At 45.1% G+C, this 18,633-nt stretch overlaps 1 protein-coding gene and 1 long non-coding RNA gene across 2 annotated transcripts in view; one reads left to right on the forward strand and one right to left on the reverse strand.

Moving 5' to 3' along the window:
- LOC129333817 (uncharacterized) overlaps window positions 1-17,494 on the reverse strand; it is a 66,474-nt gene extending 48,980 nt beyond the window's left edge. Inside the window, exon 1 of the long non-coding RNA XR_008597457.1 lies at window positions 17,327-17,494. This is a non-coding gene — a long non-coding RNA (uncharacterized LOC129333817). The remainder of the gene's footprint in view (window positions 1-17,326) is intronic.
- The window catches only part of ZHX2 (zinc fingers and homeoboxes 2), a 62,929-nt gene continuing 60,377 nt past the window's right edge, over window positions 16,082-18,633 (forward strand). Inside the window, exon 1 of the mRNA XM_054985711.1 lies at window positions 16,082-16,167. The gene's annotated coding sequence lies outside the window, so the exon portion shown is untranslated. The remainder of the gene's footprint in view (window positions 16,168-18,633) is intronic.

Here is an 18,633-nt window from a genome sequence, read left to right on the forward strand (position 1 = left end):
TATTATCCCCTCAACAAAACACCCTGTGAGGTGGGTGGGGCCGAGAGAGCTCTAGAGAGCTGTGACTAGCCCAAGGTCACCCAGTTGGCTTCAAATGGAGGAGTGGGGAATCAAACCCGGCTCTCCAGATTAGAGTCCCACTGCTCTTAACCACTACACCAAACTGGCTCTCTTAACCACTACCGTAGAGGAGTTAGCCGTGTTAGTCTGTAGTAGCAAAATCAAAAAGAGTCCAGTAGCACCTTTAAGACTAACCAACTTTATTGTAGCATAAGCTTTCGAGAATCACAGTTGCTGTTGTTGTTAAGTGTTCTCCTGAAGGGCGGTATATAAATTGAATGTTGTTGTTTTTGTTGTTATAAATACCAGAAGCGTTTGTTACATGGAAGAGGGCAATGGTTTGTTCTCTGCTGCTCCAGAAGAAAAGAATACATCTAATGGGCTTCAGCTACAGAAGGGTAGAATTTGGTGGGACATGGTGCGAGCAATTTGACAAAGGAATCAGTTATCCTGGGGCCTGAGGGACAGGCTCTGCCTCTCTTCAAGTAGGGACTGAACAGCCGTCATGGGGGGATGCTCTAACTTTAGGAAAGGGATTGGACTAGTGGACCTATAAGACCTGATCCAGCATGGCTACTCTTATGAACCAAGAAGAAAAACAAGATGGTCACACCAATCACAGAGATTAAAAAAGCAGGCCAAAAAAACCTGATAGTGCAAACAGAAAAAAATATTTGTTTATATGGATTAAAATTCCCTAAGCAATTCACCAAGAAGGTGTCCTCAGGGGAATCTACAACACAGTATAGTATATTCTGCTTCAACAGAAAATAAAAAGGCTTTCTTTCATGTTGAGCCAGATCTTGTTTGATGGAGACTCATTATTTTATCTCTCGAGTACTGAGAAATTTTTGCTCTCTTCCTTTTAAACGATCCAAGCAATGGAATGGACGCTTGCTGTTTGAAATAGTTGCTCTTTCAAGTAGTTGTTTTTTAACCGTTAATGACTGTACATTTGCTATTGAATACATTTTTATCTTTTGTATATTATATAACTTAAATAAATGTTATCAATTAAATTAATTAATTTAAATTAAATTATTTTTTAATTATGGGAAGTCTTTGCTTATAACTCTTTATTATATTGTGTTGTAGATTCCCCTGAAGAAGCCTTCTTGGCAAAACACAGAGAATTTTAATCTGAATAAACAAATATTATTCCCTTCTTCCACTATCAGATTTTTTTTGCCTGCTTTTTAAAACTCTTATGAGCCGAAAGACAAAAGAAACAAAGAGAAGAGGGAAAGGCTTTCATAGAATCACAGAGTTGGAAGGGGCCATACGGACCATCTAGTCCAACCCCCTGCCCAGTGCAGGATCAGCCTAAAGCATCGCTGACAAATATTCATCCAGCCTCTTCTTGAAAACTGTCAGTGAAGGGGAGCTCACCACCTCCCTAGGCAGCTGATTCCACTTTTGAACTACTCTGACCGTGAAAACGTTCTTCCTAATATCCAGCCGGTACCTTTGTGCAGAAACCTGTGTCTGGGCTATACTACTTGCCACAACTAAATGATCCTCCACTCAAAATAATGCCTTGCATATAGAAAACAAGCTGGTAAAAGACTTAGAATTCATTTGCCTGTCATCTAGTTTTCTATGTGAAGGAGGCAGTATACAAGTGATAATACATTATCCACAATATACAAGTAATAATATGTTATCCTCCACATCTGATGCCCTCGGATGGCCATCAAACATGACACACCTTTCGATCGGGAATGAAAGATTAGTATGATGTAAATAAGCTTCTCGCTAGGGACATAACTGGAGCCATTGATTTTATGTTGAGAACACACAGAATAAAAAATGGAGCAAGCTATTAATGAAAAAACCATTAGCAATGAAGACCCTTGCAATAACTCCACATATAAAGATGAGTGATTGCATTACAACTTTCTGTTTAAACGTAGCTGTCTATACGCTATAATGCTTCTCCCAGGTGCTTCAAAGAGCGCATGAAGTGAGAAGCACAGCTCATTTCACTTGGATGCATTGCAACTTGACAAGCACATTATGAGCTGATCTCCAGAGCCGTGGCTTATGATTTTCCTTCAGCATGATGAAGGCATGAGATTATTAAAACAGAGTTTATTGCAGGCCAGTGTGCTCTTGGGAGGAGAAACAGCGTCCTCCATGATGGGATTAGAGCCTCTCAGGGGCACATGAGAATGAATTGGAACTACAGACCAGATAATCAGGTCAGGTGCCCTGACTTGGATAGCCCAGATGAGCTTGATGTCATCAGATCTCAATAGCTAAGCAGGGTTGACCTTGGTTGGTAATTGGATGGGAGACTTCCAATGAAGACCAGGGTTGCAGAGGCAGGCAATGGCAAACCACCTCTCTCAGTCTCTTGCCATGAAAACCCCACCAGGGGTCACTATAAGTCAGCTATGACTTGAGGGTACTCTGCACCACAAATCAAGCCAGGCAGAGGGATGAGATATAACTGAAGGTCAAAGAGAAGCAATCCAAGTTCAGTTCCAAAAGACTGTGATCAACCACTGAGCTATGGCATTCATTCTCCATAAATGCAAGTTTCCTTTGTAGGTTCCACCTCTGAAGAGACTGTATGGGAACAGGGCTTTTTAGCCACGGTAGGGCCTCAATTTGCCCTGACCTGGATAGCCCAGGCAAGCCTGAGCTCATCAGATTTAGGAAGCTAAGCAAGGTCAGCCTTGTTTAGTGATTGGATGGGAGACCTCCAATGAAGACCAGGTTGCAGACCAGGCAATGGCAAACCACCTCTCTTAGTCTCTTGCCACTGATGGCACATACCTCACGTCTGACCTAGTGCTCCTGAAGAAATATACTGATCACAGGCAGAGCCAGAGGACATGATCAACTTAACTTGTTTAACCGTTTAGACACACAAGTGCCTTGAACTTCATACTGCACCACTGAAGTAGGCCAATTAGCTTGAATGACCATATATGGAATAGACTGTCCTTAGTATAAAAGGGGCAGCAGCTTTGTTTTCTGTGAGGAACCTGAGGTAACTTCTGTGTGTTAAGAACCTGGTCCTCCCTTTATTGCAATAAAGACTTTCTGTACTCCTTCTACTCTGCCTGCCTTCTCCTTATTTGGGCCAGGAGTGGGTGGGACCCTTTTGGGCTAACACTATGAAAACCCACCAGGCAGCTGCCATAAGTCACCTATGACTTGACAACACTCTCCACTACCACAGGCCTTCCATTTACCCACCTGGGACATGGAATTACCTGCCCTCAGCCTCAACTTCCCACCACCAAGAAATTAAGAAGCAGAAGAAAAAAATGGCCTCCACATAGTGACTGTCTAGGAATTTCCCCGGTCTCCATGGTAAAGACCTCAAAACCTCCCAGCATTTGCAGAGGCAATGTTTGGAAACCCTACACAATGGATTGTCTATAACCAAGTATTTGCTTTCTTCCTTGACTGGTGATTTATATGGACAGGAGACCAACACTGGCTCATGGTTTGTGTATGATGATGTTCCCCATTGCACAGTTCAGGCTCCATATTGTCTTTAAAAAATTAATTGGCTAGGAATTGATCTCAGTTAGCCAGTTCAGTTATACTCAGCATATTCCTGCTCTGATCATTAGTTTTTAACTGGTTTATGTTGCATTTTTACTGGATGTGCACGTAACACCTATGAGGTAATTGGTTGAGCCCAGTAGGGTGGAGTCATGAGCTAAAGCCAGGCAGCGGAGGAAGAAGATGGTAGCTGAGGAGCTTAAAAAATTCTTAGCTTAAAATTGTGTGAAAGGTTGCTTCCTAAGCCCCATAGAACCCATACAAAGAAAAGTTACATGTACATTAAAGCTTTTTGTCAGACCAGTTGTTCAACTTGTGCCTTTGTTGTTGGAAAAACGGCTTGATATTTAATACGGAAGATATCTTGTTTTAATGAGTATATTTAAGGAATCTTTGCACTTCGCTATAGGTGGTAAGCGGTAGCCAGGATGGAGAAGCATGAGATAATTGTCAAAACTGTTAGCCCCAGGCTAAATATAGAGATCTTCTAGACCAGCTCTGCACTACCAAAGTTCACCTGATGAACACTAAACAACACATTTCCAGTGGCTATTGATCGCTCCAGCAGTTTGCAATAAAAGAGGAATGTTAGCAAACGGTGCCCTAATCTGACCTGACCTGCATAGGCCAGGTGAGCCAGATCTTGTCAGATCTCAGAAGCTAAGCAGCATCAGCTTTGGTTAGTAATTGGATGGGAGACCTCTTGCCATGAAAACCCCACCAGGGATTGCCATAAGTCAGTTATGACTTGAGAGCACTCTTTGCTGTGTGTTAGCAAATAGTTCCATTATTGGTAGTCATGGGCAAACTCTCCTCAGCCTGAATTATAATTTGGTTGCAAATTCTAACCAACATCCTGGAACACTAGAAGAAAATGATGGTTGTTGTGGATTTTCCGGGCTGTATAGCCGTGGTCTTTGCATTGTAGTTCCTGACGTTTCGCCAGCAGCTGTGACTGGCGTCTTCAGAGGCGTAGCACCAAAAGACAGAGATCTCTGTGTCACTGTCCCTCTAATCGCAGTTTAATAAGATGATGTTTACCCAGTGATGTTATTTACCTCCATGCCATGAAAGCGGCCTTTCCATTTCCATCCATTAAGCTTCTGTTAAAGTGACAGCCTTTTTTTCCTCCAGACTGTTGGCAACTTTATCCAGAACTCAGGGACTGCAAAATACTGCCCCCCCCCCTCCATAGAAAATGAATGATGGGTCTTTAGGGGACTTATTAATAAAATGGCTTCACCATAAGGAATACAGCTTAGCACTGACTCATCTCCTTTATCATTCTAATGAGCTAATCTTTGCAAAATGCTTAATGGCCCATAAAAATAGAGAGCATTTTGCCAAAGATCACTTGTTGTTTTCTCCCTCTTGTGCCCCCTCCCAGCACACATTGCTTGAACAGGCCCTGTTTGAGCCTTCTATCAGGCACACCGCTTCCAGAAGCAACCCTCATCCAATAAGAATTTAGCATTGTATTCTGCAGTTACTGGCACTTCGATTTATAAATTGGGGAGAATTGCAGGGTCAACATGAGCGCGATAAGCCACGCAAGGAGAGGAATACAGACATACGGAGCCTGAGAATTTCTCTTCTGTCACTTCAGCTTTTTTTCTCCTACGACTTCTGCTTCTGGAGGCCAAGAAGAGCACATTTGGTTGCTTCTTCCACACTAGCCATTTAGTCCGGAATTGCAAGGATTAGTTCTTTTCAGTCTTAATCCAGATGACATCACTGGCAAAGTGCTGCATTCCACTGTTTTCCCCTTTGTCTTCCTGTCTCCCCCCCCCCCCCGATTTAATTTGTGGTGATTTAAAGAAATAAAATCCACTTCTTATGCTCGATGACGATGGGGACACTAAAAGTGCGACTGAAGTTTTTTTGGGATTATCATCCCTTTAAATTTTCCTTCTACCTTTCTGATTCTAGCTTCTGAAGTGTAGCGATTAGAATGTTGGACTCGAACCCGAGAGACCCAGGTTTGAATCCCCATTCTGCCACAGAAGCTTCCCAGGTGACCTTGGGCCAATCACATACTCTCAGCTTAATGTACTTCTCGGGGTGGTTGTGGGGCTAAAATGGAAGAGCGGAGAATGATATAAGCTGTTTAGGGTCCTGACTGGGAAGAAAGGTAGGGTACAAATGAAGTAAATACAATATTAATCATTCTAGTGCTATTGGGAAATTGCAATCAAAAATGAAATAAATTAGCACTGGCTTTGGCTACAAAGAGAAAGGCACTCTCACTTACCTACTAACACTCCAACAAGAACTAATAATGACCTACTAATTCAAAAATGCCATGACTGGATACAAAAAGAACAGAATGTAGTCTATCAGGCTGTAAACATAGCAAAAGAAAATTGCGTGGAGAAATAGGACTTACTTTCAACTAAATATTTTGTGGGCTGCTGCCCACAAAATGGGAGCTGCTAGATTTTATCAGGAAGTCAGAGTAAATTTGTTATCTGGGACCCCTGCTTGAACTCCAGTGCAATCCTAAACAGAGTTACCCCTTAAAAGCCCACTGACTGGACTCCGAAGGGTCCCATTTTGTTTCAGATTGCACAGATAGCGTGAAAGCGACCATTACAAGAAACATTTTCATGGTTGGCAGTCCCCACTGGAGATGGGGGATCCCCTGCTCCCACTCTTCACCCTCTACCACCGCTTACCTGACTGGCAGGGGGAAAGGAAGGGGAACGTGCCTCCCAGGGTGCGCTCCCGGGCAGCGGGGTGTGCACCTGCTCTCTGAAGTGGACCAATTTGGGCCCAAACGGGCCAAATTGGCCCCGTTTGGGACCTAAATTGGCCTGCCATGAAGAGGCCTGATTCAGCCTGCAGCAGAGGGCAGGAGTGCTGCCAGGGGAGCCCAGGCAAGCTCCTGCACTTTGCAATTTAGGCCCCAAAGAGGCAAAATTAGGCTCCTGCGCTTTGCAATTTAGGCCTCTTTGGGGCAATTTAGGCCCCAAAGAGGCCCAATTCAGCCCATATGGAGTCCAAATTGGCCCACTGCAGAGTGCAGGAGCACTCCCAGGGGTGACACAAAGCCCTACGCAATAACATCACTTCCTGGAAGTGCTGTCAGTGCACAGCCTGGGAGTGCGCATGCGCTATACGCAAGTGCAAAAACATCTAATAAAGTGAATGCCAGGCTACCCACCTCCTGCCCTAAGGGAGTGCATGTGATCACATACCCTTAAATTCTGGGCTTGTGATTCTGAGTAGCAAAGCTGAAAAAATAAGCATGTTTCTCTATTAACACACAACAGTGACCCCCATATAGGACTTCATAACCATATGTCCAGGAGCAGACTTCAGGAAACAAAAAGATAAGACGAGTTAGGGAAGTACAAAGGCACTGTAGACGAACTTCAGTGTCTTGCACAGGTGCTTTTGTGACTTTGTTCCCTTTGCAATCCTGCGGTGGAGGGGGGAATTAAATCCATATTTTTCCTCACATATTTTGGCTGCCAGGCCTGGAAGGAGATTGTTAGTCTGCATTTATCACTTCACAAAGCGTTGTTATGGAAATGCTTCAAATATGAAATTCAGATTTCACAGCTGAAATGGTAGTTAAAAAAGACGGCCCAGCCTCCATCACCCACAAATTCAATACAAACATTTCAGACCCTTGCTCTTCTCATCTCAAATCCTCAACCTTCTATTCTCATCGATGTCTGTTCCTACAGCCGTTTTGTCATGATGCATATGTGGATGTGTGAATGCTCACACTTCCCTGAAGAAAGCAAACATTGGCTTTTAGTACATAATTGCCACCCCAACACAACACAGCAGGGGTTATAAATTTGTGGCTTGAACACCATTGATCACCCTTAGTGGCTGAAAGATCTTTGGGACACATTTCTTTTCATTTATGTTGACTTTAGAGTTGCCAGATGGCCTCCCCCACAAAAACAGACAGGGCCCCCAACACCGACTCAACTGTTTCTCTCCACTCAATTCCAACATGATGACGTCACTTCCTTGACACACTGGCAGCCGGGCAAGTGGGCCAGCCGGCCGTATCCTCGGCTTGCAGGAAGTCAGACGAGCAGGCTGGAAGCAGGGGAGAGGTGGCACAGGTGGTGCAGGCCTGTTGGCCACTTCCCCAGGAGAGCGGGGGGGAGGACATGGTACAGGAAGACCTTCTAGTGCTACCGTCAGTTTCTGCAGGCCAGAGGCCAACCACTCCTCCCCCACATGCAAAAATACCAGACACTTATATGTACGGTATTTTAACAGCTTTCCCCCCAAACAGTCTGATAAAAAAACAGACTGTCCAGGGGGGAACCAGACACCTGGCAACCATAGTTGAACACCAAGTGGTGCCTTGAGATCTCCAAGAATTGATCTCCAAGTGACATAGATCAGTTCCCCTGGAGAAAATGGCTGCTTTGGAGGGTGAAGTCTATGGCATTATACTTAGGGTTGCCAGCCTCCAGGTAGTGGCTGGAGATCTCCTGGAATTACAACTTGTCTCCAGGCCACAGAGATCAGTTCACCTGGAGAAAATGGCTACTTTGGAGGGTGGACTCTATGGCATTATACCCTGCTGAGCTCCCTCCCCTCCCTAAACCCCACCCACTCCAGGATCCACCCCCAAATCTCCAGGAATTTCCCAGCTCAGAGTCAGCAACCCTACCTGGAAGGAGCGCCGTTGCTTGTAAAATATACATTGATAACTTAAGTGAAAAGAAAAATGAGGTAAGATTACTGAAGAATATTAAAATAAGCAATAATATATGTAAACACATCAGAAGCAGGAAACTGGCCAGGGAGGCATCAGGGCCCTTGGATGACAAAGGGAGAAAGAGTTGCTAAAGGAAGACAGGGAGATTGCAGTGAACTGTATGAATTCTTTGCATCAGTTTTCATTGTGGAAAATGTGGGGCACGTACCCATTCTGCAGCTGCAAGTTTCAGGAAGATTTTCAAAAGAACGAGTGAAATAAAGGAGGTGAGAGAGGATGTGTAGGCCTAATGGGCAAATGAAAAACTAACTAGTCACCCAATCCAAACAGCACACATCAAAGATTCTTAATTAACGCAAATGCTGAATTGCTGACTTCCTAATAAAAACATGCAACTTGTCACTAAAACTGGCTTCCTCTCCCTTGGAGTAGAAGGTAGCAAACAGAGTGCCAATTTTTAAAAGAAGAGGATCCAGAAAATTATAGTCTGGGTTAGCCGAACGTCTGTTCTGAGTAAATTAGTGGAAACTGTTATTGAAGATAGAATTATTAAGTGTCTGGAGCAATAAGGACTACTGAGGAAGAGTCTGCCTGGCTCCCCTCCACATCTCACCAACCAAGGGGGGTTCTTTGGTAATCATAGGGTAAAAAGATGGGTCTTCTCTAGGGCTGCCAGCTCCAAGTTGGGAAATTCCTGGCGATCTAAGGGGTGGAACCTGGAGAACCTGGGGAGGGAAAGGACCTTGGCATGGCATAATTCCATAGTGTCCACCTCCCAAAGTAGCCATTTTCTCCAGGTGAACTGATCTCTGTGGCCTGGAGACCAGTTGTAATTCTGGGAGATCTCCAGCCACTACCTGGAGGCTGGCAACCCTAGTCTTCCCATGAATGAGAAAGCTGCTGGATGAGAAAGAGCAGAGCAGAGGAGCAAATGGTCAGCTCTCGCTATGAAGGAAAATAACTAATGGGGATGGTCTGCATAGATCAATAGTCAGAACTATTTAATTGATTTGATGATCTGAAATTGACACGACATTACATAGGATGGTGAGGACGAGAGCCAGTTGTGAGGACCCGCCTCCCCACTCCAAGGATCTCTCTGAACTGAGTGGGCAAATGACGTTCAATGTGAGTGATGCTAACTTTAAATGTATGCTGATGGGCAGGGCTTTTTTCAGCTGGAACGCGGGGAACGTCTTGAAAATGGTAACATGGCCGGTGGTCCCGCCCCCTGATCTCCAGACAGAGGGGAGTTTAGATTGCCCTCCACGGCAAGTGGCACGAAGGGCAATCTAAACTCCCCTCTGTCTGGAGATCAGGGGGTGGGGCCACCAGCCATGTGACCATTTTCACCGAGGGCAATTTAAACTTTTTAAAACTCCCCCCTTGTTCCAGATGACCCAAAGTGACGTCATTGGCCCTGGGAGCATGTGTGCACTTTGCGCACGCACATGTGGTACCAGGGGCACCACCTCCTGCCAAGGGTTGCCCCCTGTGCTGGCAACCCACTGAGTTCCACCACCTCTTTTCCCAGAAAAAAAGCCCTGCTGATGGGGCAACGACTGCTCCTGGAAGTGATCTTGAAGTCATGGCGGATAGTTCAATGGCAACATCGACTCTCTGTGCATCAGGAATAAAAGACTGGCAATAAGATGGCCAATATCATAACGCTCTGGTATAGATCTGTGATGTATCTTCATTTGGAATACTGTATAAAGTTCTAGTTGCCATATCACAGAAAAGGATATTGTAGCACCGGCAAACGCTCAGGAAAGAGATATCAGAACAAGACCTATGAGGAAAGGCTAATGAGACTGGGACTTTTTAGTTTAGAGAAAAGTTTATAAAACTATGCATATGGTGAAGAGAGCTTTCTCCCCTATAGGCTGATTCCGCACATGTTGGATAATGCACTTTCAATGCACTTTATCAATCGTTTGAGTTGGATTTTTTGTTCTGCACACAAAAAAATCCGTTCCAAATGATCTATAAAGAGGATTGGAAGTGCATTATCCAACGTGTGCAGAATCACATCTGTTCACAAGTCACAATGAATGCATGTACAATGCATGTACAATGTACACTTGATTTTTCTTTATACATAAAGTAATTCTCTTGTTACATTCAACACACGTATAGCTGCCCATGTGATTTAAATCCCACATTTATCCGGGTACTGATCCCCCGTTTCATTTGTAAAGCAAACATGCCTTGATTCTTACTGGCATGTGTTTCCACAACATATGAACAGTGCTATGGGCACTCCATGAAGTCGATGGGCTGTAGACTTAGGATAGACAGATACTGCCATCCTAAGTACACTTTCCTGAGAGTAAGGCTGATTCCGCACATGTTGGATAATGTACTTCCAATCCTCTTTATAGACCATTTGGAACAGATTCTTTTTGTGTGCAGAACAAAAAATCCACCTTGAATGATTGATAAAGTGCATTGAAAGTGCATTATCCAACGTGTACGGAATCAGCCTAAGTCTCATTCAGTAAGATTCTGAGGAGACTTGCTTAGAATGGCACTGAGAAGGAACTACTACTTTACTTTGAGCTCATATAATTCTCTGGTGCAGGATGTGGTGAGATCCATGAGATCAGTGGGCGTTAAAGGAGATGAGACAAATTCACAGAGGACACGTCCGTCAGTGGCCATTAGCCATGGTGAGTAAGTGGAATGCCTCGATTTAGGAGCAGCTGGTTGGTTACTCCATGAAAAAGAACGCTGGACTAGATGGACTATGGCTTGGATCCAACATGGCTACTCTTATGTTACATAAACAATCAGGAATATTGTCTAATCGTGGTCATTGCTTCAACTTGTACAGATCTCCCACCCATTCACGTCACCTACAGATCATGAATACCAATTTGATTTGCACCCTGACCCTAAACTTATTGGCCTACACATGAAGGGGCGTACCACTTCTCTTCCTTGAGAAGGAACGTGGACACATGAAACGGTTGAAGACATGGAACACTGTTGTTTACAGATGAAAACCTTATAGATCTAGGACTTTTGAATGTATTTACATCTCACCAGTTTCAGTCCAGCTTATTCAATCTTTTCAGGAATGGTGAGGAGGACAAATAATTCAGTCTAGACAAATTGCAGTTTTTTGAACACAATTGTATAATTTGCAGAAGGAAGAAAAACAGGAGAATGTTGGTATATCCCATAGTTTCATAACACCCAAATCAAACTGGGGGGGGGGGGGGGATTTGAAATGTGTTGTTGAAATATAAATCCAAACTCCAGGGCTTCCATGACTTTCAAGTAAGCTATTAATTATCCTCTGCCAAAGAGTACCCTATAATTACCTTTTATCCGATATTAAATTGTTATTGTGTTCTCACGGGCCATAACAACATGCAGCCTGGTATTTAGAAAATCAAATGCAAACCAGCAAGTGGGATAATTTTAAAGCTCAAGCGAGTGTGAAATAAGAATACAGTTCACTGGAGGTGATAAGTCAAAAGGGCACTAAGCCATAGCAGCAATTTGAAATGGTGAAAGCATTACTCTAAGTGCAATTGAAATACAATTAAAGCGTTATTGGAGAATGGAGATTTAGAGCTCAGCATAATAATCACCGAGTTCATTCATCACAGATTAAAAGTGTGACTGCATTATAGCGAGAACTTAACCATGTTTACTCACAGGAAACATTTATTCTGATCAGTGCTAATCCACTGATATTATTAATATTATATTGTAAAACTAGCAAAGCAGTTTGCGACCCATCTTGTACAACAACCTTATGAGACAGGCTATTTTCTTTTCCCCCATTTTACAGATGGAAAACTTAAGAAAGGCTGGCTCGCTCAGGACTATACAGTGAATGTGCCTCCTAAACTGAAATCCAGTGGTTTCTCTGCTGGATTGTGCAAACAAGGTAGTCAACTAGCTCACCAATGCTCCATTTTAACTTATAAGATGCAATTGTTCAAAGTTAAGTTTATAAGCTTATCCTTGTTCACCTAGTGAACCTGCAGAGCGAAGTGGGGATTAGAACCAGAGACTCCTAGATCTTACTGTGACCACTACAACACACCAGCATTACATATCATATCACATCGCACATGGAACGTTCATCTGCAGCTTGCACAGGACTCGCTTCTGATCTGTTTCTTTAACAGCCGCATGGCAGGCTGAAACGCCACTGCATCTCTAAACTGCACGAATTGGATTTCTGCCTGGCATGCAGCTGTTTAGTGCCACAGGGACCCCAGGAGGGAGAAAATAGCCCATCTCACAAGGTGTTTTTTTTTATTTATATTTTATTCAATAATTTTTCAATTTTACAGTCATTAACAATTAATAAACAAATAAACATTAAAGAGATTTAAAACGTTTGAATATGTAATTCTTGTCTCCTTAACTTTAATACAGCAACGTCGATGAAGTAGTATACAATACTTACAAACTATTTACAGATGTACAACGATACAGTAATCTAAGAAAAAAATCAAAGTGATGCCAGTCTTTGACAGTATTCCATTCTTGGGGATGTTTGGTTTGTGGATTCATTATTAGTTAGATATTCCAAAACTGGAAGCCATTGCTCCAAGAAATGGGAGTTATGTTTTTGTTGTTCCATTTGGGTTATTTGATCCGCCAGCTTTTCCATTATGGAATAGTCTCATAGTCTATCTTTCCAATTTGTGACTGTGGGCAATTTTTTTTGTTTCCATTTGGAAGTAATAACTAATTTGGTTATTGATAGTAGGGTTGAGATAAAATTAATTCTAGTTCTTGGTATGGAAGGATCTGACCAAAGACTCAACAATATAACCTCTAGTGTTTGAGGTACCACGTACCCTGTGATGGCTGCTATTGTTTTGATTATATTCTCCCAGAAGTTTCTTATTTGCTCACAAGATCGTTGTACAGGGTGGATTGCAAAGTGTTTTTGCAAAAAAAAAAAATTTAATGTAATATGTCAGTCAACAAGTTGACTAAAGTAGACTCACACATTCCTATTAAGTTGCTTAGATCAGGATTTATCATTGCAAACACCGAGGCAGGAAATCATTCTGTGAACATGATCGGTATTCTCAGCCCCTTCCCCGGCTCCCACCCAAGGCAAGCTAATGCCTAGGACTGCCAGCAAAGTGGAAAAGGGTGGCGGGGGGCGGGGGCGGGATGCCCTGTCCCTTTAATAGAGGCTTAATATGTGGAAATGGGGAGCAGAAGCTCCTCAAGGCAGGAAGGTAAGTGACATCATCAGGCAAATAACAGCCTCTATTAAAGGGCCAGCACCCATTTTCTCCAGGCTGTTGGTAAGCCCACAGCGTCATGTCTTTCCTTCTCCCTCCTGGCAAAGGAGAAGCAGGCACACAAGAGAATCAGCCCCACACAAGCGAGCAGCGTCGCCCAGGCTGGGAGCACGTTGCTCTTTCTTGCGATCACAATATACTCACCAGGCGTCTGGCAGCTCCACGTGGGTGCTCGCAACAGTTTGTGGAACTCTGCAGTGACATTGTGAACTTTACTTTTTTTCCCCCACATGCCAAAATATATGGAAGATTGCATCAGATCTGCTCAGGCACCCCTTGGCATCTCCTTCTGTCTGTCCCCTTTCAGCCTGAGTAGGGGGATCATTATTCACTGCAATTACTTCTGGTTGCCACCTCTGGGTTGGGAAATTCCTGGAGATTTGGGGGTAGAGCTTGAGGGAGGGGTTTGGGGAGGGATCACAGTGGAATAAAATACCAGGTAGTCCACCCTCCAAAGCATTCATTTCCCTTCAGGGAACTGATCCCTGTCATCTGGAGAGCAGTTGCAATTCCGGGAGATCTCCAGGTCCCTCCTGGAGGTTGGCAACCCTAGTGCCAGGTCAGCGGGATTCAGGGTAAAGGTCAGCCGCGCACGCCTGAAAACCCACCCGCGAAGCAATCCGACCACTTCTGAATCTGGTCCTCGCTGCACGGCATCATTTCTCACCCAACCGCCGACCTACCCCCAGGCCAGTCTAGACGGCGTTCACCGCGTCCCACGGAGGGTGGGAAGTTCGGGTTGGATCTTTCTAGATTGGGAGGGACTCTGCCCGTTTCGGAAACTTATCAACTGTCTTGGTCCAAGCAGGATATTTTAAAGTAGAATTCTTCGAAGTACAATAGGAAAGGGGGGGGGGGCGCTTGCCAAGAGAACGTCATCCATCGGAGGGTCAAAACACGTGACTACAAAGTGACCCGCAGAGGAAACTGACCCGCCCCAAATCATTTCAAGCACTGAGATCGAATCCAGCTCTTGGGGTGGAGTTTCTTTGGAACAAAGCGACAGTGGCTGGGACAATGAATGGGATTTCCAATTGAGGTCACAGCGTGTTGGGCGGGGGAGGGATCTGTCATGGTTTCATTCAGACCTTTGTAATTTGTGACTATATTTCTATGGAATGGGGTGGGGGGGGGGAAGGCTGAACGCATAACAAAAGCGTTTACGCCTATGTAATGCCTTTAGAAGGTACGGACCAACAGCATTCAGGAAGCAGCAAACTTCTATTGAACTCTGGATTTTCAGGATGTCGCTCTGGATGTCGCCATGGAGGGAGGAGAGGGGGATCGGAGAAATAAACTTTCTTGGTCCAAGCGGAATATTTTAAACTAGAACTGATCACAGAAACGGACGCCATCCAACATTTCCTTTATTTTCCGATGCTTCTTTTATTTAGGAGTGAGCCCCATCGTTTTCAGTGGAGCTACCGAGGGTAGGAGAAGCCCTACCGAGTTCAACTGAACTTACTTCCAAGTAATTGTGTATGGGATTGCAACTTAATCCTCTCTGTCTTTACCCTCCGCGGAGTTCCTCCAGTCTAAGCTCACCTATTTCCGTAGGTTTACCAGTAACGCTGCAGGGGACCGCGTTGTAACTCCTATGAGGAATTTCTCTCCTAAACAAGCGAGTTTAATCAAGATGGGTAGCCGTGTGAGTCTGTCTGAAGCAGCAGAAAAGAGCAAGAGTCCAGCAGCACCAATAAAACTTAACAGAATGTGGCAGGGTATGAGCTTTCGTGAGCAACAGCGCACTTCTTCAGATACTGAAGAAGGGAGCTGTGTCTCGCGAAAGCTCATACCCTACCACAAGTTTTGTTAACCGAGTTTTAGGGAGCGATTCTAAGCAGATCTACTCAGCAGTAAGTCCCGCGTTATTCAATGGGGCTTACCCCGAGGAAAGTGTTTTTAGGATGGCAGCCTTGAGAATATTCGCTGGTGAGACGGACTGCCACACGGCGTGCTCATCATCATAAAGGTTGGATGAGCAATATTAGTATCTGCGATTCTTCTCCTCCTGGAGTCAAACTTCCACTTTATTGCAAGATCTGTACATCAAAGTCAGGCTAAAACGTGGCACAGATTTGGGGGGAGGGGGGTCAATCCACGTGTAGACAGAGGGCGGAAAAAGAAGATTTACTCTGCGCGCATCCTTAGTAGTCCCACTAGGTTCAGTGGCGCTTCCTCCCAGGTAAGCACGCGAGGACTTGCACCCTAAATTAGTTACTAAATAAAAAGTAAAGACATACGTGTGCGTATTCGAAAAGAATCGCTGGAGTTTGCGGGAGGCACGGGGAGCGACGCCGACGGAGCCGAGAGTTGGCTCGCCGCGGCAAACTTTCTACCGACTCCAGGGTCCCTGGGCGAAGCAGCCGCGGGTTGTATCGTATGCAAATACGCAAGCTGACGTCAGAGATCATGTGGGTTTTGGCGTAGATCGCCGCCGCCGATCGGAGAGACTTTTAATTTTTTTTTAAAAAAAAAAAAATCGCCCCTGTTTTTTTTGGGGGGGGGATTGTTTGGGCGAGAGTCTCGACGTTCTAGAACGCGCGCCGCGAGTTCCATTCGGGGGAAAGTTCGTCTCTCGGCGTTCCAAAGCTCGGGTCGCAGGTAGGAAAAAAACTTCGCCCTCCTTCCCTCCCTCCTTCGCCTTCCCTCCACTCACCCGCCCTTATGGAGGGGGGAAAAAAGAGAATTATTTTTTTAAAAAACGGGAACAGCACTCTTGATCGGAAGGAGGAAGCGAGGCTCGCCAGTGGATCTGCCACACTGGACTTTTCTGGGCTTGAGCTTTGCGCCCTGAACCGGGCAGCTGCGGGCGACGCAACTTTTCTTGCCTCGGTTTTGCGAGGAGCGCTTCGGCGGGGGGACGAGGGGAGGTGAAGGGGGTTGGGGAGGCAAGGAAGGTGGTCGAGCAAGAGAGATCGGGTGGGTTTAAAAAAATATGGGGGGGGTGTTTTTTTGGCAAGGCATCTTTTTGCAACGCACCCTTCTAAGTTTCTTTAAAAAGAGGGGGCCGAGGGGTGCGTGCCGGGGGGAGCCCAAAGAGGAGAAGACGACGGCGCACCCCCCCTCCCCAAAATAAAACATGTCTACGTTTCCCTGTGTCGACATCAGCGATACAAAATATGGCGTCCGCTTGCGAGAGGGCGTTACGTAGAGAGAGGCGAGTAGGGAAGGCGATCTTGGAAAGGCAGCCTTGGAAAAAGAAGCACCATGTCGGGCTTCCCCCCCCCCCCCACCAGAGCTGCATCGCCGGGGGGGGGGCTGTTCGCCCCACAGTCCTCATCGGGCGCCTCTTGGAACCGGCGCAAATTCAGCAGCCTCCCCCCCCCCCAAAACGTAACCCGTCCGCTCCAGCTGGGAGTTGGCACCGATTTGGGCTGGCGTTCCCCGCCCCCACCCCCTGTGCCCTGACTGTGGCGAGCAGGCAGGCACCGGAGATCGCTGGCTCGGAGCCCCCCCAGGAATTGCAGATGGAAGCAGCAGAGAAGCAGACGTTGCATTTCGGCACGAAGGAGAGGATCGCGTGTCTCTAGGTCCGGGCTGAGATGGGCAGAGGTTTCCAAACAAAAAAAAGGAAATCTCCCTTCTACCCCCTCCTCATTCCAAACCCACCCCCCTTCCAACATGGGCAATCGTTCCTCTCCCCATCCCCCCTTTGCGCATCTTTCTTTTGTCTTTGCCTTTTTTTTTGTAAATATCCTCTTTAGAAGTCTTCTTTGCCCACGGCTAGTGCGTAAAAAAAAAATGCCCCGCTTCCTCCTACCCGTTGTTGTTTTTCACTTGTTGGTTTGTTCCTTAAAAACCTCCACGATCCGAAATTCGGAGTGTGCCTTTTCGGGTCACGCAATTCCCCTTGGAGAGGCTTCCGTGTGAACCCTTCTGAACGGGCTTTCTTTGGGCGATTCGTGGCTTTATTTTCATAGACTGTATGTTTTTTATTTGCCTTTCCTGGGGAGAGGGAAAGCGAAACATATTCCCCACTCTTATTGGGGGGGAGGAAAAAAAACATTTGATTTTCAAGGAAGTGAAGTTGTGATTTGCTGAGGAGTTCCACCTGATTGATTGACTTCAAAGCCATGTGAGGGTCCCTGCCCTCCACTGTTTCCTGGCTGCCTTTTGTTTGCTTGGTGTGGGAATTTCGGGCTGCTGTACAGCTGGGTTTTTTTAAAGGCACATTCCACGTTTCTTTTCCTGCTTGAGGTTTCTTAAGCAGTTTTTGGCAGATCTAACACTCGAGTCAAGCAACAGAGAAGGATGTGGGTTTGTAAACAGCCAGAAAAATAGATGATGAATGAGCTACAGGGAAACTTAATGACAAACATTTGGACAAAATATGATGAATGCTTCAAAAACGTGTTTTTTGAGTTGTATGGGATTTTTTGTTTCCAGCTAAACAAGAGTTGGTAGCAAGTTTCTCAAATTGGCCTTTCTTAAGCACACTTTGTCCAGTGGAAGTATCATTGGCTGGATTTAGTAAAGAGTCCAGTAGCACCTTTAAGACTAACCAACTTTATTGTAGCATAAGCTTTTGAGAACCTCAGCTGTCTTCGTCAGATGCATCCTTGCATCTGACAAAGAGAGCTGTAGTTCTCGAAAGCTTATGCTACAATAAAGTTGGTTAGTCTTAAAGGTGCTACTGGACTCTTTACTATTTTTTAACTACAGACTAACACGGCTAACTCCTCTGGATCTGCGGCTGGATTTAGTGTTCAGTAGAGCAGACCAATACAACACAAAAATGTAGACAATTGGATGCTAGATCACCCCCTTTTTTACAGTTCTGGACAATCAGTGATCCCAGGGGATTTACTGAAACCCTGATAGGCTATGCTTGTGCAGGCCTGCAGTAGTGATTTACATGATTTGTGGGGCTTGGAAGGGCCAGCAGATCCAATGATTAGAGCAACATACTTTGCGTGCATATAGGTTAAGTCCATGAATCTCAGGAAGCAGGGCTGGAAAAGAGCTTTCTCTACTTGAGATTTTGAAAGAGTTGTTGCTTATTAGAGAATGTGCTACAGAATTAGAGGGGCCAGTGGTCCTGCTCTGTATTGAACAGACTCAAATACA

Source organism: Eublepharis macularius, chromosome 7, assembly GCF_028583425.1.
Source record: "Eublepharis macularius isolate TG4126 chromosome 7, MPM_Emac_v1.0, whole genome shotgun sequence".
NCBI lineage: Eukaryota > Metazoa > Chordata > Lepidosauria > Squamata > Eublepharidae > Eublepharis > Eublepharis macularius.